The sequence below is a fragment of the Sarcophilus harrisii genome, chromosome 2, assembly GCF_902635505.1.
Source record: "Sarcophilus harrisii chromosome 2, mSarHar1.11, whole genome shotgun sequence".
NCBI classification, from domain to species: domain Eukaryota; kingdom Metazoa; phylum Chordata; class Mammalia; order Dasyuromorphia; family Dasyuridae; genus Sarcophilus; species Sarcophilus harrisii.
The window spans coordinates 2,193,194-2,215,939 of NC_045427.1; the positions used below are offsets into that span (position 1 = coordinate 2,193,194).

Sequence of the window (22,746 nt, forward strand, 5' to 3'; positions counted from 1 at the left end):
ATGAACTAAATGATTCAGGCCCCCCTGCCCTGCCCCCCTCAGTTGCAGGATGGATGGCACATGGGCAGGGAGAAGGTGCCCTAACCCTGTCAATGATGAGCAATGAAGGCCTCCCAGGAAGAAGGGGGTGGAGGGCGGGGTGATGGAGGAAATCTGGGTGGGCGGCTGGGAGGCGAGTCCCCCATGTGCATCAGCAGAGGGGCAGTGGGGGCTCCTGGGAGCCACGGGCGGGCCAGAAGGCCGGGAGACCGGGGACCCACCGCAGCCGGGGGAACCATCGTGGAAGGGTAAAGGCCAGTGTGGGGACAAGGACATTTTCCACTGTGGGGCACCATCGTCCCCTGCTGTGCTCCCGGCCCCCGGCACAGCGACAGGGCCCCGGGCCTAGAGCCGGGAACACCCAAGTTCGAACATGGCGTTAGAGCAGCTGTGCGACCCGGCGCCAGCCCCCTGACGGCGCCAGCCCCCTGACAGCGCCCGCCTCGGTTTCCCTGTGTGTTAAATGGAGACCATCACAGCCGCTGCCTCTCGGCGGTTGTGGGGATAAAGCGGGCCAACGGCTCTAAGCTGCTCAGCAAACCCTGAGGCGCCACATAAATGCTGGAGAAACTCGGGGGAGGCAGCTTAAAAGCTGTGACTCCCCCAGAACCCAGAGAGCAAACATCCAGGTCAGAGCCAGGACAAGTCTGGAAAGGGCGATGGGGGGGGGGGAGAGGGGAGGAGGGAGAGGGTAAAACAGGGGGGGGGGGGGGGGAGAAGGGGGCTGGGGGGGGGCAGATAGGTGGGAGGGGAGAAGAGGGGTTTGTGACTGAGGGGAAAGAGAATACGGAACTGAGAGAAGCAGGAAAAGGGAATTAAACCAAATTCCCAAACAAGAGAAATTGTGGTGAAGGGAGAGCTGGGGAAGAGGCAAGCCTGGGGCTCCTGCGGGACAGGGGCCCTAAAGGCGACTAAGGGAGAGTCCCCCAGGCCGGAGCCTCGGCGGGAGCGAGGCCGGCTGCAGAGCCCCCCACCCCCCCGGATTCTGATGGGACTCACCGCGATTGGCGGATGGGGGGGTCAGGCGTGGGGGCCCCCTCCTCTCTCCCGCCTCAGCTTCTGCCCCAGGAAGGAAGCGTCAGAGTAGCCCCTCGGGCAGCTCGGGCTTTGGAAGCTCTGGGTGGGACTGGGGCGGGGGGTCAGTCCCTGCAAGCCTCTGCCCAGCCCACGGGGCCATTAGGTCAGAAGAGAGGCACCTGGCTGGCCTTCCCAGGCTCCCGTGGGGCAGGAGGGGGAGGATGCTCAGGTGGGCACCCTCCCCTGTAGGTGCCTTTCAAACACCCTTCTAATTCAAATCCCTAAAAGCTCACTGAGAGTCTTGGGGAGAGGGGAAGGGGGAGAAGGGGGAAAAGGGGGGAAGGGGAGAAGGGGAAACAGGAAGGAGAAGGGGTAGAGGGGGAGGGGGAGAGGGGGGAGGGGAAGAAGGAAAGGGGAGGGGAGAGGGAAGAGGAAAGGAGGGTAAGAGAGAGGAGAGGGGAGGGGGAGGGGGAGATACTCTCAGTTTTACTGAGACAGGAAGGGAGGGCTGAATGCAAATCACCCTGCTGGGCACTGGGGGGAACCACGGAGGGGGAAAGAAAGGGTCCAGGATAGAGGCACTGGGGGGGGGGAAAAGAAATGGCCTTGGGGATGGAGAGGGAAGGATCCTGAAAGCACAGGAAGGGACCCTGGCAGGTCACATGTGTCCAAAGTCACAGAAAAAGGCAAAACTCAAGTTTTAGCCGCTCCGGTCCCCAAGCTGTGCCCTCAGTGTTTACTGATGGTGGGAAAGAAGGGGCCCTGCCGGCTCCTCCCGAAGCAGGCTCAGCTGAGGGGTGGGCATCCTGGCACTCACACCCTCCACTCCCAGGCACATGGGCAGACAGCCCACCCTCTTGCCCTGCTCAGTTCTGCTGACCCCAGACCCACCAGGACCGGGTCCTAGTGCCCAGGGGCAGAATGTAAGCCCCAGGACCCTGTCAGAGGCAGCAGCCTCAGGGAGTACAAGAAAGGCTCTCTCTCCTCCCTCTCTGCCTCCTCCCTCTCCCTCCTCCCCCTCTCCCTCCTCCCCCTCTGCCTCCTTCCTGGCTCCCTTCCCTGACTTTGCTCGGGTCCAGCTCCCAAGAAGCCTGACCGGGCCCCCCCGCGTCCCAGGGCCTTCCCTCTGCCACTTGTGTGTCCCGGCCCGTGTCCCCAGTGGTTTGTTTCACGCCTTCCCCAAGGACCGGGAGCTTGGCCCAGCAGGGGGAGCTTGGTGCAGACGGGGGCAGCCCCGCAGTCAGCGAGTTCAAATCCTGCCTGGGAGACCCACAGGCCTCGGCTGGGATGACAGCACCTGCTACGGGGCCGGGTGTGAGGATCACACGGTGCAAGCCGGATTTGCCATCACTTTGCAAGCCTCGAAGGGCTCTTCCCATGAGATCACCCCCCTCCCCACGCCCTTCTCAGGCCCAAGCCAACTAAATCCCCGCTTCCCCGGCTGGGCCGGCTGCTGAGGGCAGGCGACGTGACAGGCTTTCGTTAAAGGGAGCTGTGGCCCACGGGCACTGGCCGAGCTCTGGGCACCCATGGGCCAGGGGACGCAAATCTCCCCAGAGAGACAGAGACAGGCAGTGCTGGTGAAGGTGGGCGGGACCCTCGGGGGAACTCACCAACAGGACGATGACCAGGTGCAAGCAGAAAAGGGCAGGGGCAGCTGTGGGGAAAGTTGTAGAAGAAGGGTTCCCCCAATATAATAAAAATATACATTTACATCAGCCTGCCCTGTGCAGGTACAATTACCCTCTCACAGCAGCCCTGTTGTTAGTAAGTGCTATTTATTACCCCCATTTTACAGATGGGGAAACTAAGGCAGACAGGGGAAGAACTTGTCTAAAGACACACAACAAAAGAGGTCTGAGGATCCATTTGAAGCCGGGTCATCCTGACTCCAGGCCCAGGACTCTCTCTACTGCACTCCCTGGCTGCCCCAAAATTTGGCTCTGACAACCTGGGCTTTCCCACCTTCCACCTGGGCCTCCGTGCTGTCCAGGATTCCATCCCTCGGGACAGTTTTTCTGCCTCTTCCTTCTCACCTTCTCTCCTCCCCACTTCCTTGCTACCCTGGCTTCCTCCAAGACTCAGCAGCTTGGGGGTGGAGTGGATGTAGGACGCAGTGGGCACCTTCAGGGGTTGTGAGGATTAAATAATGTTTGTAATGCGCTCAGCACAGTGCCCGGCACATAGTAGGAGCTACAGAAATGTTTCTTGACTCCCTTAACCTAGATAAATGGTTATTATAATAATCATCATTATTTTTACAATAAGTTAGGTCTTAATTTAGAAATATTGTGAACTAAGGGACCAGAAACGGGAAACGCTTTAAGTAGGGGAGGAGGAAAACATTGGTTGTACTTGAAGTCAGGGGAAAACTGGTTCTAAATCCCCCTCTCAGCTTCACCATTTTGAAAAATAGAAACAACTTAAACCTTCGAGGGTTCTGGGGGCTCAAAGAGATATGGAAAAAGCCCTATTCATGTCATCTATTACCATGATTATTATTCATTATTACGGCAATCGTCCAGGTAAGAGCTGCGGGAGCTTGGAGTAGGATGGACACAGCTGAGCCAACAGGGGCCACATAGCACAGCTGCTGTGAGCAGACAGGACCTGGCCCTTCAGTAGCTCAGGGGTGAAGGGTCCTACAAGGGAGAAGAAGAGGGAAGAAATAAAGGTGAGGTTGAGATTTGAAGCCTGAGAGACTGGGAGGATGAATAAGTCGGTGCCACCAGGTGGCAGTGACAGCCAAGGAATACGCCGATCTTCAGCCGTCTCTAAAACGCATTTAGTAGAATCATTCAGTATGTAAGTAAACAGAAACAAAGTGACTTGCCCTGACTGAAACTAGCAAATGTCTGAGGCAGGATTAAAATTCAACTCTTCTTCCGACTTTAGGCCAAGAACTCTATTGTGGATTTCCCCCCTGCACCCTCTCTTGTGGATTTCCCCCCTGCACCCTCTTGTGGATTTCCCCTGCAGCATCCTTGGTTTCCCCTGCACCCTCTCTTGGGTTTCCCCCCCTGCACCCTCTCTTGTGGGTTTTGCACCATCTCTTGTGGGTTCCCCCTGCCCCCTCTCTTGGTTTCCCCCTCCCTCTTTGTGGTTCCCCCCTGCACCCTCTCTTGTGGATTTCCCCCCTGCACCCTCTCTTGTGGATTTCCCCCCACATCTTGGGGTTCCCCCCCCCCTTTGTGGTTCCCCTACCCCCTCTCTTGGTTTCCCCCTACCCCTCTTGTGGATTTTGCACCCTCTCTTGTGTTTCCCCCTCGCATCTTGTAGTTTCCCCCTGCACCCTCTCTTTTTCCCCTCACCATCTCTTGTGTTTCCCCCTCCATCCTTTGGTTCCCCCCCCTCTCTTGTGTTTCCCCCCTGCAGCATCCTTGTGGATTTCCCCCCTGCACCCTCTCTTGGTTTCCCCTGCAGCATCTTTGGGTTTCCCCTGCCATCTCCTTTTCCCCCTCAACCGTGGTTCCCCTGCAGCTCCGGGTTTCCCCCCTGCCCTCTCTTGTGGTTCCCCCACCATCTTTGTGGTTCACCTGCAGGCATCCTTGTGGTTTTGCACCCTCTCGTGGTTCCCCCCTGCACCATCTTTGTGGTTTCCCCCTGGCTCCTGTGGTTTCCCCCCCCTCTTTGGGGTTCCCCTGCGGCATCCGTGGTCCCCCCTGCACCCTCTCTTGTGGATTTCCCCCCTGCAGCATCTCTTGTGGATTTCCCCCCTGCACCATCTCTTGTGGATTTCCCCCCTGCAGCATCCTTGTGGATTTCCCCCCTGCAGCATCCTTGTGGATTTCCCCCCTGCACCATCTCTTGTGGATTTCCCCCCCACCATCTCTTGGGTTCACCCCTCTTGTGGATTTCCCCCCTGCAGCATCTCTTGTGGATTTCCCCCCTGCACCATCTCTTGTGGATTTCCCCTGCCCTCTTTATTTCCCCTGCAGCATCCGGGTTTCCCCCTGCAGCATCTTGTGTTTTCCCCTCGCTCATTTCCCCCTGCCCATCTCTTGTGGTTTCCCCCTGCCATCTCGTGGTTTCCCCCACCCTCTTGTGAATTTCACCCCTCCAGCATTTCTTCTGGGATGAGGATAGGCCTCCTTCTTTCCTCTGACCCTGCCCCCACCCCAAGGCTATCCCAATAGCAGTTACAAGATCTACCTAGTTCAAGTTTCTTACCACTGAGTTCTTTTCTCTATTTAACCACTAAAGCGATTTTCCCAGAGGGCGGGGAAGATGGAAAGAAGAATTTGTTCTCTCCTTAATCAATAAACTCCTAGGCTCCCTTGTGGCCTCTAGGATCAAAAGAGAATCCTCTGCTTTAAAGCTTCCATACCGGCAGCCTGTACCTTTCAAAACCTTCTCCCCCAGTCCCTAAAAGTTCAGTCAGCCGTTGCTTCTGTTCCCTCCAACACTGATTCTGACTGGTTGCCATTCCTCCCAATGATTTTCTCTTATCTTGGCCTCCAGGCTGCCCCCTCTTCTACAAGAAGGCACCTCCTTATATTGGGGCCTTCTCCCTAAAATAATCCTACTGCATCCTTCCATTTGCATGTTGCCTCCCCAGCTAGACCGTGAGGTCCCTGAAACGGGGTCTGCTTTGCCTTTCTTCCTCCCTGGAAAACACGGCCTGGCGTTATAGGAACAATAAATGTTTTTGACGGACATCTCCGGGGTTTAATTCTACTTAGACCTGCCTGGTTAAATATTTTTATCAATGACAGTGATAAAGGCGGAGAAGGCCGGCTCCTTAGGTATGTGGATGACCTCATACTAGGAGGCATTACTAAGCCAATGGATGACAGTCAGGGGTGAGGATCCAAAAGGGCCTTGACAGGCTTAAGCAGCGAGGTGAACCCCACAAAATGAGATTTGGTAGAGATCCATGCAAGGTCTGGTCCTTGGGTACAAAAAGCCAGCTGCACAAGGCTGGACAACATGGTTCTGAAAAAGAGTTGGGGGTGTTAGTGGACTCCACACTCCCTAGGAAGGAGCAGACCTCACAGCTAACAGGATTCTGGGTCGGTGAAGTAGCCAGGGAGATGACGGCCACACTGTCCTCTGCCTTCATCAGAGCCCGTCAGGAGCATCGGACTTATTTTGGACAGGAAAGGGACAATGGCAAACTGGAGGAGAATACCCAGAGGAGGCCCTTGAGGCCAGAACACACAAGGGACATTTGAAGGGATTTTAGCCCACGATCTGGCCGCAGGAGAATACCATGAGTGTGTTGGGGGCCGGCCTGTGAAGGAGGATGGCAGTTTTTTCCTCTTTAGGGCCCAAGCCAGAGCAGTGAGCTGTTGATGCTGCAAAGAGGCCCACTGAGGCCAAATGTCAGGCCCAAGTCACTGGCCATTAGAGCTGCCTGGGAAGGAGCCGCTGGGGTCAGGCTGGCCACTCGTTGGGTGTGTCTGGGTGGAATTCCTTTAGATAAAGGAGAGCAGCTGAGGCTCCTCCCAGGTCTCAGTTCTGAGACTCAGCCTCCAGTTCCCCTTCTAAATCTTAAGGGAGCTGGGAAAGCAAGATCACTCCGCCTGCTCAAACTGTGCCCAAGGATCCCAAGTGCTGGGGAATGGACTTTGGCTCAGCAATCTCGCCTGTCCAGGAGCTGCTTTGACTTCCTGGTCTCAGCTGAGCTCGGGAGGGCGGGGGCTCGGTGCGTACGCAGGGCCTCCCCAGTCGGTCCCTGAGCCAGATCTGCTCCGATAACACGAAATGTCCCCCTTTGGTTTCTGTTTCCCAGCCGCTTGTGCCATTGCCTTTGATAAGGCAGCCATAAATCATGAGCCATGAGCCAGGAACGAAGGTTCATGCTGATAACGAGGGCTGCTGGGACAGGTCAGATACGTTCTGAGAGTTCTCCTAGGCCTCTGGTCCGTTCTCATAAGCCCGGGGGAGACAGGCCACGGGAGCCCCTGAGAGCACTGGAGCCGGACCCGCTTCAGTGTCACCAGGAACAAGGGTCTTCACTCCCCTGGGCTCGGTTTCCTTCTCTGTAATTGAGGTTGGACTAGTGACTTCCCAGGCCCTTCCCTGTCTCAGGCTCAGACTGCAGCCCTTCGAGCGGGTCCTTGGGGGCTCTGGGAGCAGGTCTCAGGAGGCCATGAAGAGGCTGACGTGGGAAATAGAGGCTGGACCAGGGCCTTGAAGAACTGGCTTCCAAATCTGCCTCAGATGGGGCTGCTTCTTTATTTCCTTTCTCTGAGCCTCAGTTTCCTCATCTATAAAATGGGGCTTGGGCAAGCAAACAGCTGCAAGTGCCTCCTCTTTGCCCCTAGGTACAAGGGGCAAAGGAAAGAAAGCTCTCTCCCAGGGCGCTTACATTGGGTCTGGAGAGACCCCACCGAGCGCTGGGAGGCCCCTGAGCCCACGGAGGCCACGGCTGCTGGTGAGACAGGAGAACCCCGCTGCTCTCTCTCCCTGCCTCAACCTGACCCAAGTGCAAAGTGGCTTGGTGTCCCCCAGCCCCTGTGAAGTCCCCCTTGGCTGCACACTGTGACCAGTGCTCCCGGCACAGCTCCACCGAGAAAGGCCTGGGAGTCAGGGCCTGAGCCAAGGGGCAGCTCAGTAACGGGTCAGTGCCAGCCCGGGGAAGTCCCAGGAGGGAGGCTTAGGTGCCTAATGACCCTCATTAGAGCTGGGGGGGGAAGGGGGAGGGCTTGGCTGGCCCAGACAGATGGGTCACGCCTGGCCAGGCAGGACTCTGTGTGTGTGTGTGTGTGTGTGTGTGTGTGTGTGTATGTATGTGATGCCTCCACAACATATTTCTCACCCCTCCCCCTCTATGGGCCTGGCCCCACCCGGACGTGGTCTAGGGCAACCAAAGGAAGACAGACAGAGAGGGAGCGAGAGCCTCCAGACCCCAGGACAGCTGGAGCAGCGCCCCAAGGGGCTCTGCAAACCTCCGGGGCTGCATTGTTCTTACAGGTGATGCTGTGTTGGGGTCACTGGGTCTGGAATCAGAAGAGCCGAGTTCAAATCCAGCCTCTGACATGGCTTGTTGTCACTGGCTGGAGCATCCACACTGGGAGTACCCACATAGTCAATCAACAAGTATTCCACAAGCACCTGCTAACAGCAAGGATGACAACAAGCAGTGGGTTTTTTTGGAAGTAGTTTGTCACAGAGTATTCAGCAGGTGTCTACTAATCCCCGGGGCTGAGAAGCATTTGTTTACTGGCAGTTGGTGGACTTGAAGTATTCAGTAGGTGCCTACTAACAGCAGGGCTGAAAATGAGCCACATTTGTTTGGGGGCAGTTCGGCTGGGAGTATTCAGCAGGCGCCTACTCACTGCAGGGCACTTTTGGGCAGTTGATGGCTCAATGCAGTGTGAGTCTGGCATTCAAATATGGCCTCAGAGGTGGAGGGATGGACCCCAGCAGGTCACTCACCTCTGGCCGCCTCTGCTCCCTCCCTCCCCACCCTGTAAAACCGGGTGGCCGTGGTCCCGCTTCCCAGGTTGGGAAGATGCAAGGAGACAATCCCGGGTCCAAGGGCAGAGCAGGAGGCCCCCCACGCCAGGCCGGCCGAGATTCTGCATTCGGGAAAGGCCATTTTCTGGAAATGCACGTTGTTTAAATAATAATAATATTTGGGGAAAAAAGCCGAAGAAACGGCGAGCTCAGGGGAACTTCTGGGGAAGAGCTGGAGGCCGGCCCCAGATGAGGAGAGAGCCGCCTTTGGCAGCTCCCGGGCCGGACAGGGCGCTCCCTCTGACTGGGAGCTGGGTTTGTGTTTGTCTGTCTTTGTATGCCCGGTCACTCCGCGTGGTGCTTGGCACACAGCAGGTGCTTAATAAATGTTTCTTTTTTGAGCTGAGTGAGGGGGGGAGTGCCTTTATTCCACGTGTCTATTGGCCAGGAAAGCCCCCTTAAGTGTAACAGTTATAGCGGGGAAGGGCTCCATCCCTCGGCGTGGACCTCGGGCCGTCCCCGGGAGGACACGGACCGAGCGCCCGGCGGGGCAGGCAGGAGGGGCTGCGATCTGCCCCCTCTCAGGGACACCACAGACCCCGCTGTCGGAAGGCAGGTGTCGCGGGGAGCGACTGCAGTGAGCCCCGGGGTCTGGCGGCCTGGCTCCGCGGCCCCGGCTGCGGCCATTCCACGCTGGCGGAAGGGACCGAGAAAGGGGGACGCTCCTCGGTGGGGGATGCGGGAGGCCGGGGGCCGAGGAGCGGCTCACCCCGCCCCGGCCTCGGGGCCGTCCTGCGGAGCCCGGAGGAGGCGGCGGGGGCGGAGGGCAGGCGCTGCAGCCGCCCCGTCTGACTTTGCCCTGACCGAGCCGGGCGATGGGGCTTTTCCCCAGAGCTCAGCTCGCGGGGCGTCCGGCCGCCGTTCTCTCTGTGCCGCACCCGACGTGCCCGACACGGGCAGCTGAAAGGGACTCGGGGGGGGACAGGCGGTGAGGGGGGCGGCGCCGCCTGATCATCCCACACCCGCCCCCCCTCCCCTCCAGCGCGCTCCGGGGCCGGCGCTTCTCGGGCCGGGTTCCCCGGGGCCTCCCGGCGAGGGGCTCGCGCTGACCGAGGGGGCGCGTTCCCCGTTGGGTCCCCTCTGATCGCTGGGAAGCGTCTCCTCCCTTGGAGCCCACGTTCTCCTCCCTGACTGACCCTCTGCTCCTCAGTTTAGCCCCGGTGGCCAGAGGGGGCCTCCTCCCGCTTGCACCCCTGCCTTTTGGGCTCCTCCCTCACTGATCCGCTCCGGCCGAGGAACGGGCGCAGCGGGAGCTTGGAGGGGACCCATCGAGGCGCCCGAGCAGAATGCAGAGAGCCCTGGGGAGCTGGGCCGGCGCCTGGCCCGCCCCGCCCCCACACCGAGCCGACTATAGTCACTGACTCATCATTAATTAGGCACCAAGCGTATGCGAGGAGTTGGGGGAGGGGAGCATGACTGCGCGTAACCTGCGTCGGATCAGTCAGCAGCTGGGGGGGGAGGGGGAAGGGGAGAGATTGGACTTTAAAAAGCCCAACCACAAATGCTAGAAATTGTTCACACGTGACTGGGGGAAATAGTGTTGAAAGAAATGACGAGCAGGAGGCTTCCGGGAAGGCTTAGAGGGAGTGATACAGAAGGGGGGGGGGGGGGGGGGGGGGGGGAGAGATTTGACTCCAGAAAGAACAAATTACACAAATTCAGGAGGGGGGGCACCTCAGTGGGAGCGAAGCCTTTAAGGAAGTTGCATCCTGTGGTAAGAGGGGAGAGGAAGAGAGCCCAGGGCGGTAGCTTCAGGGCTGGGCGTGAGGCTGCCTGAAGGCAGGTGCCCAGGGTCTGATGAGCCTTTGTCTTTGGGCACAGAAACCGCTCCCTTCAGAGTTGTTGCCCTGTTAGCCGCTAGATCCAAGGGCCTTTTCTTCCTCCTCATCCTCGTCCTCCTCGACCTCCCGGCAGATTTTAGCGGCCACTGGGTCAGTCATAAGCTTAATAAGCCCACTTGGTGCGGCACTAACTCCAGTGCTGTTGTAGGCCCTTCCCACTCTAGCAAGAAAGAGCCGCTGCCCAGGGACCATCAGACTGAAGCTTTACTCAATGTCGTTAAACACAAACTGGATGAAGGTCCCGCCCAGGGTATCAAGAAAAGGGTGATTGACAGGCCAAAATCTGCAGGGAGCGCGAGGAGGATGAGGATGAGGAGAAGGCCCTTGGGGGGGGGGGGGGCGGCTAACAGGGCAACAACCGTTTCAGTGCCCAAAGAGTTACGAAATGGCCTGTGCCCTTTGACCCAGCAATGCCACTGCCTGCTACATTGCCGGAGATGATTAGGAAAAAGTGAGAAGAACCTGTGGGTTCTAGAATAAAAGACCTGGAAAGTGGGGGGTCCTTCAGCTGGGGAATGGCAATAACAACAACGTTGTTTTCAGAACAACTTTGACTATGATAAATACCCCAATTCACTACAAAGTCCCCATGGAGAAAGGCCTCGCTGCATTTGAGAAAGGACTGAAAAGTGAGAGTAGGGGTAGAATGGTTTTACTTTGTGTCTAATGGTCCCCGGGCAGTGGGTAAGGGGTGGGATTGGGGATGGGAGATGGGAAAGGAAGGAAAAAGGAGAGAGGAAGAAATTGATGTAGCTTCATTATATATTTTAAAGGAAAAACAAGTGCAGGAAGCAAAATGGGCAGTTTCAAGTACAATCCTCTTTTCATTATTCTCCTATGTGATGGAGCAGCTTGTTTTATTCATAAATGAAAAAGAAAAGAAAAGAAAGCAACAAAGAAAAAGGTCAGAAGGCAGATGGTAGTGGGGACTCCAGCCCTCCCAACAAACATACACACATATGCACATACAGACACAGACCCTGGGTATGCCCCCAGGAGCAAGCTGCTGTTTAACCCCATCCGGGATCTTAGAAATGCTAAGAAAGGCTCTGGCCTTTCTGCCCCACTTGAGGCTGTGACATTTTCATGAATCCCCTCGGGGAGTATGGGCTAAAATCCCATCTCTTCCCAGGTCTTGCTGGAGGCTCTGGGAGAAGTACCTGCCTTCATGGAGCTCCCAGTCTGATGGGGAATGAAAAAGAAGCAGCCTCCAGCCCTCAACAAAAGGGGACACTTTGTTTTTCATTCGTTCGTTCATGCTGCAAACACTCCTGAAGCCCCTTCCTCCGTGTGGAGGTGGTCAGTCGGCTATCACTGAACAAACATTTCTTAACAGCTGGCCTTGGGCAAACCTGCCCACAATTCCACAGAAGGAGGCCGCAATTGGACATTGTTCAGTGCCTTTACCTACGCAAGACAACGAGCTTGCACAACCCAGCCCCCCTTGTGGCCAGCGGTCAGTGGTGTTCAGTGGCCCAGGGTCTCAGCAGGGGGGAAGTGATCAGTGCAGCCCCCCTCCCCCAATTCCACACCCTGTGGCCAGTCCTTTGCGCCAGATGGGGGAGCCCGCCCTTTCCCTGTAGTGCACCAAGGCGGTGCTCCCCAAGAAGCAGGCCTAAGTGCACCAAGGCGGTGCTCCCCAAGAAGCGGGCCTGAGTGCACCAAGGCGGTGCTCCCCAAGAAGCGGGCCTGAGTGCGCCAAGGCGGTGCTCCCCAAGAAGCGGGCCTGAGTGCGCCAAGGCGGTGCTCCCCAAGAAGCGGGCCTGAGTGCGCCAAGGCGGTGCTCCCCAAGAAGCGGGCCTGAGTGCGCCAAGGCGGTGCTCCCCAAGAAGCGGGCCTGAGTGCGCCAAGGCGGTGCTCCCCAAGAAGCGGGCCTGAGTGCGCCAAGGCGGTGCTCCCCAAGAACGGGCCTGAGTGCGCCAAGGCGGTGCTCCCCAAGAACGGGCCTGTGAGTGCTACAAGGTGGTGCTCCCTAAGAACGGGCCTGTGAGTGCACATGGGCTGCTGGGGGCTCCCCTGAATGGACAGTGAAGCACATATTGACCCACAGGGTCTGCAGAAGGGACCTTGGAAACACATCGAGCGCACTTCCGCGGCTCCCAGAAGCGGAGGCCGGGTTCCAGTCCCAAATCCAAGCCTCTTTTCCCTAAGAAAAGTCTTTTTTTGGAGTGAAATTCGCCCTGTGGCTGCTTTTGCTTCAGTTGCTTTAGCCGAGAGCTGCCATGAGGGATAGTGCGATCAACAGAAAACAGACTGTCCCCACGCCAGGACAAAGGTCAGGAGCGGCTCTGTGGGGGTGCAAGGAGGTGTCCTCAGGCGCCTGTCCTTGGTCAGCAGGGCCTCCCCCCAGTAGGGGAAAGGTCAGAGAAGTGGTTCTTCCCCTCCCTCCTCCCCCACTGGGGAGCACCAGCTCTCCCTCCTCCCCCGCTGGGGTACAGCAGCTCTCCCTCCTCCCCCAGGGGAGATCCCCCAAAGGCCTACTGAGGAGGGCCTCCTGATGCAGAACTATGGATGTCACCACCGGCTCAAGGCCGCTCTTTTCCTTTCCTTTACTTCTTTAGAGTTCCTGTCTTCTTGTGCAAACAGACTCATGAGGAAATGTTTCACATGATGCACTGGTACAACCCGGGGAGGGGGGGAGGAGAGGGGAAGAGGGAAGGCTTTCAATGTTAAAAAGTCACTTTAACCTGCAACTGGGGAAAATAAAGAAAAGAGCAGAGGGGAAACGCGCTCCTCTCTGTAACGAGCGGCTCAGCGAGTGCTCCCCAAGCCCCGGGCCCGGCTTTCCCGTCACCCTGCAAACATGGCCTGTCCTCCAGGCAGGCACTTACCTGCTACTGGGAAAAACCATTTACCCGCATGTCTGTCTTGGCACAATTGTGTGTCCGGATGTAATGGATTGTCGGAGGATCATGGGAAAACATGGAGGGAGGGAGGGGCTGGGGGAAGAAAGGAGAGCCAGGATCAAAGACCCTGAACTCTGCAATGGAAATGGGCATCAATGGGCATCAATAAATAAATAAATAAAGAGCTTGGGACCAAGGGCTGAGAGCCCCGGTTCTGGGCCCCAATGGGGTGACTTTGTGGAGCTCCCTCCCCATCTGGAATCTCAGCCTCCCCATCCATACAATGGGGACATGAGCCGCACTGTGCGCCTCGGGGGCGGCTGCAAGGAAAGCAGTTTCTTAGCTTCTCCTCCTCTGGATATGAGAATTATTGTCTTTCTCGGGATTCTGTGCCAAAGTGGGTTGGCATCAAAGCACAGCTGGGATCTGCCGGGTTTGCCAAGGGAGTGAGGGGGAACCAGAGGGAGGGAATCCGGCCCAGGCTGCTCATTTCACAGAGAATGAAACTAAGACACATGGAGATCTGCCCGGTCACGGGGATCTGATCTGCCCGGTCATGGGGATCTGCCCAGTCACAGGGATCTGCCCAGTCATAGGGATCTGCCCAGTCACGGGGATCTGCCCAGTCACAGGGATCTGATCTGCCCAGTCATGGGGATCTGCCCAGTCACAGGGATCTGATCTGCCCGGTCATAGGGATCTGCCCAGTCACGGGGATCTGCCCAGTCACGGGGATCTGATCTGCCCAGTCACGGGGATCTGATCTGCCCAGTCATGGGGATCTGCCCAGTCACGGGGATCTGCCCAGTCACGGGGATCTGCCCAGTCACAGGGATCTGCCCGGTCACGGGGATCTGCCCAGTGCCCGGGGAGGAGAAACAGGACCTGAGCTTGGAGGACCACTGAATCCTGGGGATGCCACCTGTGGCCACCATCATAGAGTCACGGGGATCCCCAAAGGCCCTGGGACCTGCCTGGCTTGTGGGTCCCACAATGAGCACTTAGGCTGTGACAGAAGGACTCAAGGAGGACTCCCAGCCCTCTGCTGTCCACCTCCCCAGAGGGTCTCTCTCAACCATTTGGCTGGAATCCAAGGGTCCCACCATCTGTACTGTGGCCTCTCGGGATCTCCAGGCAATAGAGGGCTGAACTTTCCCTGCTGTTCTGTGCTCTCCACATCACTTTTCTTCCTCTTAAAAAGGCTTTGAGATGGTCAGTTATTCTCTCAGAAAAGGAAGATGAGGAGGAAGAGGAAGAAAAAGAAGGAAGAAGGAGGAGAAAGAGAAGGAAGAGGAGGAAGAAGAAGAGGAGGAAGAGGAGAAGGAGGAGAAAGGAGAGGAGGAGGAGGAGGAGGAGAATCTCCATTTCTCCAGCATTTTGAGTTTCCCATGACAAATCTAGGAAGGCGCGGGGCCAGGGCTGTTCCTCCTTTTGGCACAGAGGGAGACTGAGGCCGGGAGGAGGCAGGGAGATTCGCTGGCCATCATGGGGCCACTGGAGTTTGACCCTGAGTGTCCCTCATGTGACGTCCGGCCTCTGCTTTGTGCACACAAGCCAGAGTCCAGAGGGCCGGAGGCCTGAGAGGAGCCCGGGCCGGAGGGCAGCCCCGGCTATTTGTTTTCCGTGGCTCTCAGCAAACTTCCCCAGAGGGGTTTGTGCTGAGGGTTAGGGTCCTGTCAGGGATGGGGCCCAGCACGGCAGCACCCGGGAGACCCAGGGCCTGGCAGCACCCGGGAGGCCCGGCCCGGTCATTACTGCCAAAGTCCAACCTCTCCCCCTTCCCCACCTGCTCTCCCCCTTCCCCAGAGCCCGAGTCCCGTCAGGGCCCAGGGGGTCTCCAGGGGCTACAGAGAGAAGCAGCGTCTCTGTAGCGGTGACTGGGCTGAGAAAACTCCGGCCGAGGCAACCTTTGCCCGGCACTATCAGGCCCGGGGCCGCGTGGCAGAGCGCTTGTGAATCAGGCCCAGGGAACAAAGAGCGGCTGGTCAGAGACAGAGGCGCTGTGGCGGGCACAGGGAACTCCCTTTCCCAGGGCAGATGAGCATCCTCTCGGCAGCCTCAGTCTCAGCTTCCAGACTTTCCTCGGTTCCCCCCGCAGGAAGGGGCCGCAGGGAGCCCAGCCCTGGGGCTCTCCCCCGGCCCTGCTGAGCCCTCCCTGATCCAAGAGGCCCAGCTTGGTCCTCAGAGTGCCCAGAGGGGCCCGGAGGGCTCTGTAACGGTCCCTGCAGCCCTCACCTGCCCCCATGGGGCGAGCACAGGGGCCGAGGCCGGGGCTGCCGGGATCCACCTCCTCCACCCTCAGTCTGGGGGGCCCAGTGGCCAGAGCCCCGGGGCCTTCCCTGATTGGTTGTTGCCACTCTCTGTGTAGTTAAAGAAAGCAAGAGATGGGGGGATTCTAGAGCTGGAGAACTCAGGGCATCCAGGCCATCTGTGGGCACGTCACTCGCCTCCCCTGTGCCTCAGTTTCCTCATCTGTAAAATGGAAGGACATACACACACACACGGGTGAAGGGCTGCCCTGAGGCAGGGACCCCATTCAGGTCAGGACACACCCTGGTCTCACAGGGAGGCGGGAAGTGAGAACACACCAGGGCGCCCGGTCTCACCCTGAAGCCCCGTGGGAATTGTTTGTCTGAGGGGCCCCCCTCCACCTCTCGGAGAGACGTTCCGGGCTCCCTCTGTGGCCAGCCCAGCACCTGCAGGGCTCTTGCTCTGTGGGAACTCTGCCCTGGGGGGGCCTGGGCATTTCCCCAAACCCCAGGGATTTCTCTCCCCAAGCCCCTTTTGGAGAGAGGGCGCAGAGAGAAGCGAGCTTCGGCCTGTGTTCCCCTCACCGCTGGGAGGCCAGAGGCTGCACAAGCCTCCCTTAGGGGCTGAGGAAATGCAGCAAGAGGGTCTGGGGGGGGAGGGAAGGGGGAGGGCCGCTGCGCCTTCTGCCCCTGGCAAGGCGCCAGAACCGTCTCCAAGCCTCCTGTCCATCTGCATGAGTCAGAAGTTAGTGACCTCAGAGACCCTCACATCCAAGGCCCTCCTTTCAGAGTTGGGGAAACTGAGGCAGAGACCGCCTCTCTGCCGGGGGCCTCCTAGGCAGCGTTAGGGACAGAGTCCGGACTGGATCCCAATCCTGGGATCTTGGGGCACTTTGGGCCCGGCCAGGGCGTTGCCCTCTGCAAAGTGGGCGCGCTCGGAGTCCCGCTGCTCAGGTCAGCAAGTGGCACAGGCCGGGGTCTGTGGGACTCTTCTTCCCTCACTTACCTCTTTGTCATTTGTTTCATGGCCCTCGCGCCCCAGGAGCTTTCACTCCTTTACAGCAGGGACTGTGGGGGGATTCTCACTTTCACAGCTTCCCCTTGGGTGGGACCCGGGATCCTCTCTCTGCTGAGCCAGGCGATCACACCCCAATGAGAGCCTTCTCTCTCCTGCCCCACACGCTTCTGCGGAACCCGGCATGGGGTTTGCTGCTGATTTGGATGAAGAGAGTTCTTTGGCACTTGACACTGGCAAGGAGGGCGAGGGCTCAGGCCTTGGCTACAAAGGCCTCCCCGGTATTGGGGAAAGTGTCCTGGGAAGTTAGAACCAACCTGGAAATCTCATCTAGACCAACAACAGTGAAGAGCAGAAGAGAGCCTCTCTAAGGACAGCGGACGGGCAGCCCAGGACCCACCTTTCTGCTTCCCCTCCTGGCAGGAACTAAAGTTTCTCTTAGAGAGACACGGGGGAAGGAGGCTGGAGACATCTTTTATCTGCTTTTGAGTCTCAGGACATCTCCAGGTTACATGGGGGGGGGGGGACAGCCGCCGTCACAGTAAAACCCGCCTTCTTCCTAAGTGTAAGTTCCCCCCCCCTTTTCTTCCCTCCATTTCCCTCCCTTTTCTTTATTCATGATGCTCCAAAAAAGAATAAAAGCACCTGTTTCTCTCTAGTGTCCTCCCTGCTCCCTGAGAGCACTGGAGCTCTGAGGAGACACCGGTTTCTTCATCCCATTGGATATAAACTGTTTCTCATCTTTGTCGTTGTTGTTGTTGTTGTTGAGTCACGTCTGTGTCCCCATGACTCAGGGATCGGTCCCATCTGTGTACAACGTATTCCTGATTCTGCTGGTTTCACTCAGCATCCATTCATGTAAATCTTTCCAAGCCTTTCAAAAATCCTTTTTGTAGAACAACAATATTCCCTTTCTTGCATGTGCCATAACTTATTCAGCCATTCCTCAAATGAAGGGCATCAGGAGATAGTAATTATAAAGCATTCTATAAGCCACAACACCTGGAAATGGGAGCAATTATTATTGGATATAATTAACCATATTCCAAAGAAAAATATGTAAATTCTATATAGAACCATCTCTCTGGACAGTGCTTGCCCCTCCTCCTGTGGCCCAAGTTTCTGGGCATGTGCTTCATCATCTGCCCTTTGGAATTGTTGCTCATTGGATCGATCAGAGTTCCCAAGACTCCCAGTATCGCTGTACACATCGTTCCACATCCCCCTGCATATCGCTTTTCCCAGGTCCTTCATCATTTCTTAAGGTGGAAGGGAAAGGAATATAGCACCTACTGTGTGCCAAAGTGATGGCCACAGCCGGGAAGCATCCAGGAAGCCGGAGGGCCCAGAGTCAAGAAGCAAGTTCAGATTTGGCTTCGGCTCCTTCTGAGCTGGCCAATGTACTTTACCTACCTGCCTCAGTTTCCTCACCTCTCAAATGGAGATCATACTATAGGACCTAACTCCCAGAGACGTTGTGAACATCAAAGGCGACAGTGGGCTAACTTGCAAGGCTTCGAGTGCTCCAGAAATGCGGCGATGGCTATTATTCTTCTTTCCCTTCTCAAAAGCTGGGCTCTCTCTTCTCTCCTGAAGGAGATGGAGATTCCACATCCGGGCCAGGAAATCCTTTCTTAATCAGAACCTGCTCTGCTTCTCCATGCTCAGATGACTTTGCTGGTTTCCTCTCTCCATCATTTCCTGTATGCAGCTGCCTTTGGATAGATCTGTAGATCAGAGAGGGCTCAGAATCATTGAATGATGGGAAAAGGAAACTTGGAAAAAGGGGAAACAGTCCAAGAAGATCTGGGGGAACATGGGGGACAGAAAGTGGAGAAGACTTGTTTTCTCTGCCATGAAAAATGATCTCTGAACTGGAGACAATGGATCCTGGATGCCCAGAGGAACTGACATGGAAGTTAAGGACAGAGGGGACCTGGCTACTGAGCTTAGAAGCTGACCCAGCTGAATGCATGGGCTGCCATAATTGTTTAGCCCTCATCAGGGTTGTCTGACAGGCTGAGACCGACAGAGGAGAAAAGGAATGGGATCAGATATCCTCAGGCCAGTGACTTTGACTTTCATTCCTGGAGAAATTTCAACATGGACTGAAAGCACTATTAGTGAATTACTGGAAAGAGATGCTCTGAGCTATTTCACACTTTCTTTCTTTTTCTTTTATTCAAGGCTTCTTGTATAAAATGATCAGTGTGAAAGGTTTTACGTGAGTGCCCATATTGGATTGCTTACCACCTTGGGAAGGGGGGAGGTAAGGAGGAAAGGATGGAATTTGTAGCTCAAAACTTTTAAAAAGAGGCAGAGCCAAAATGACAGAATAAAGGCAGGGACTCACCCAAACTCTCCTTCAGACCCCTCCACATACCTTTAAATAATGACTCTAAAATTCTAGAATAATAGAAGCCACAAAATGATGCAGTGAAACGAATTTACAGTCTAAAGCAATTTTAAAAGTCAGCAAGAAAGGTCTGCGGCACCTGGGTGAGAGGAGAGCACCGTCCAGCTCAGGCCTGGCCCCAGAAAACCAGCAGCAGACCTTGGGAACCATAGAATCATCAGTAGTGGCCATTTCCGGAGCTCTCAGCCACAAAGGGGTCTAAGGACTGATCAGAAGGAGATGACGGGAGTCTCTTTGCCAGCACTGAGGCAGGACACTGATGCTTTTCCCATACTTGGATCTTGTTGCAGCCCTGGGTGGCAATTGCAGAGTGAGGAGCACTAGCACATCGCAGTTTGACACCACAGTGCAACGGGGGACCGTCCTCAAAGTTCCAGGGTAGAAAAAGTGTGCTTGGGGTCACTCAGACACGAGAAATAGTAACTGCTTAGATCATATCTCCTTGGAAGAACTGAAAATGTAGAGGTGTAGCTCTGAAATGGGCTGCACAAAAGCCCTGAAGCTTGGGGTAGGGCTCCCTCCACCCTGGAAGCAGAGCCCCACTTTAACAAAGACTTCAAAGTCAAGTAAGAGGCTGAGAAAACAAGCAAACACAGAAAAAGATTCTGACCCTAGACAGTTACTATGGTGGCGATGAGCAAAACATCACTCAGAAGATAACAACTGAATTACAACAATAACACAACAAATCTTGCTCCCTCTGAGTGTGGAGGTAGCCGGTGCTGTGCTGTTAGATATGAAACAATCGACTCTCTGAAAAACATGACCCATTTTAAAGTATTTTATCCCTCTCCCACTATATGTAAAAACATTTTTTAACATTAAAAAATTTTGAGTTCCAAATTCTATCCTTCTCTTATCCCTCTCATATGGTAAGCAATTTTATATAGATTATACATGTGTAATCATGTAATATACTTCCATAGTAATCATTTTGTGGAATGATCCCAAAATAACACGACGCATTTTAAGTGTGACATCACTCATGTTTTCTCCCGTGCTTTCTTAAGTCTAGACAATCAACAAAACCATAAATCAATTTCCAAGAGCTATAAATCCTCCCACTAAACACTTAAAAGTGGCTTTTGAGACGGCTTCCTTGGAGGTGGGAGACTACAGGGTTATAACATTGTCACATGTGAACATTATATTGATTTTTTTCTTAATTTTGTTGCTTTAGGAAAGAACAAATTTTTTTTGAATACTGAATTAAGAACAAAATACAGCAATAAAACTGATTTTGAAAGTTGAAACTGGGGGGGGGAGGCGGGCGAAAAAAGCAGCTCTTACTAGATTGACTTTAGTGTTTTTTAAAAAGTCATTCATGGGAAAACTGGGACATTGATGCATTGTTGGTGGAGTTGTGAACGAATCCAACCATTCTGGAGAGTAGTTTGGAACTATGCTCAAAAAGTTATCAAACTGTGCATACCCTTTGATCCAGCAGTGTTACTACTGGGATTATATCCCAAAGAGATTATAAAGAAGGGAAAGGGACCTGTATGTGCACGAATGTTTGTGGCAGCCCTTTTTGTAGTGGCTAGAAACTGGAAACTGAATGGATGTCCATCAGTTGGAGAATGGCTGAATAAATTGTGGTATATGAATATTATGGAATATTACTGTTCTGTAAGAAATGACCAACAGGATGATTTCAGAAAGGCCTGGAGAGACTTACACGAACTGATGCTGAGTGAAATGAGCAGGACCAGGAGATCATTATATACTTCAACAACAATACTAGATGATGACCAGTTCTGATGGACCTGGCCATCCTCAGCAACGAGATCAACCAAATCATTTCTAATGGAGCAGGAATGAACTGAACTAGCTACGCCCAGAGAAAGAACTCTGGGAGATGACTAAGAACCATTACATTGAATTCCCAATCCCTATATTTATGCCCACCTGCATTTTTGATTTCCTTCACAAGCTAATTGTACAATATTTCAGAGTCTGATTCTTTTTGTACAGCAAAATAACGGTTTGGTCATGTAGACTTATTGTGTATCTAATTTATATTTTAATATATTTAACATCTACTGGTCATCCTGCCATCTAGGGGACGGGGTGGGGGGGGTAAGAGGTGAAAAATTGGAACAAGAGGTTTGGCAATTGTTAATGCTGTAAAGTTACCCATGTATATATCCTGTAAATAAAAGGCTATTAAATAAAAAAAAAAATAAGTATCTCTCCTAAAATGAGCTAGTCATACTAGGATATAATAAGAAATCTAGATATAATCTGGCCAGGACAGCAAACAATGAGACTGTCACTACTATTTGTTTTGGACACTAAATTTCTCCTTTAAAATCCTAATCCAGTACCTTATCTAGCTAGAACTGGTTATTAATTTTAATAGATTTTAATATTAATAATATAATTATTTACTATAATTATCATTATAAATATAAAATAACATGTCATAAATATATTTTCATTAAATATTTCTCAATTACATTAAAAAAAAAAAAGTCATTCATTAAGCACCTACTGTATGCCAGGCACTGTGCAGTGGGATAAAGGTAAAAGATTTCCCTATTCTCATGGAGCTCACAATCTAAAAGAGGAAATAATAAGTGAATATATATGTGTATATACACATATACATTCTATAGAATATATGCACAAACAAGTTCTCTACAGGATAAGTAGGAAATAATTAGCAGAGGGAAGGCCCTGGGGCTAAGAGGAGCTGGGGGAGGCCTCCTGGAGAGATGAGACATGAGGTGAAAGGAAGTTGGGAAGCAGAGTGGGGAGGGAAGGACATCTCGGGGGGACAGAGCAGCAGAGACCGGCCAGAGCCAACAGATGGAGGGTCTTGCTCATGGGGAGCCCGAGGGTCCTTGCACTGAAGCAAGAGTCAGGTGTTAAAAAGGCTGTGTGTTAAGGAGCGGGGCAGGTTGTGAAGGTTTTGAATGGCAGCGCACTCTGTGGTGGAGGTGATGGGGGCTCTTGGGATAGCGGGGAGACAGCTGTGCTTTAGGAGGATCACTTTAGTGGCTGAAAGGAAGATGGAGGGGGGAGTTGGGGAGGGGGAGGAAGACTGAGTCAGGCAGAGCTCCCCCTTCTCCCAGAAGTCACTACAATACCCTGGGTGGGAGGGGAGGAGAGTCCGCACCAGGGGGGGTAGGAGCAGGGAGAGAAGGGCAAGAACTGGGCAGATATCCTTGGACGAGACTTGACAACAGCCTGGAGGTGAAGAGGGGCTGGGCTCAGAAAGAGTGAGGGAGCAATGCCCTCTGGTTGCAGGTCTGGGACCGGGAGGGGGTGGTTCCCTTGAACTTAATAGGAAAATGGCTGGGGTGGGGGGGATAATGAGATCAGTTTGGGGCATGGCAGCTTGCAACGTCCAAGGGGTAAGAGAGAGGTCAGGGCTGGAGAAGTTAGTCTGGGAATCACCAGAGTGTCCACTCCTGGGAGCTCTCAAGGAGATGACCAAATGGAAGCATCTGTTCCTTCTGGGATCCCCATCCTCATCCCCAGCTTCAGAGACTCCAGCCATAGTCACTAGCAAAAGTTACCCTCCCGGTACTCCTGGCAGGGAGGGGCAGTTGAAACCCCCATTTTAGAGATGAAGAGCCTGAGGCAGATTGAGGGAAGTGACTTGCATAGAGTCAAACAGCTGGCAAGGTTCTGAATTCAGGTTTTCCTGGCTCCAGGCCCAGGTTCTCCCCGCTGCCGGAGCCGCCTCCAGATAAATGGTCAGAGGGGGTCAGACTCGGGCCTTCCTGGGGTGAGGCTTTGTCCTCAATCTCGAAGCTGCAGCGATCTGGCCAGTAGATAAGGCCCTCAGTCAACCGTGTCTGCACCTGTGCTCAACAATGGGTGTGAAGACAAATTAGGTGGGACGCAGCCT

At 54.7% G+C, this 22,746-nt stretch overlaps 1 protein-coding gene across 1 annotated transcript in view; it reads right to left on the minus strand.

The window, feature by feature from the left end:
• The window catches only part of TDRD15 (tudor domain containing 15), a 40,544-nt gene extending 39,341 nt beyond the window's left edge, over positions 1-1,203 (minus strand). Inside the window, exon 1 of the mRNA XM_031949577.1 lies at positions 1,039-1,203. The gene's annotated coding sequence lies outside the window, so the exon portion shown is untranslated. The remainder of the gene's footprint in view (positions 1-1,038) is intronic.
• Between the last annotated feature and the right edge of the window lie 21,543 nt (positions 1,204-22,746).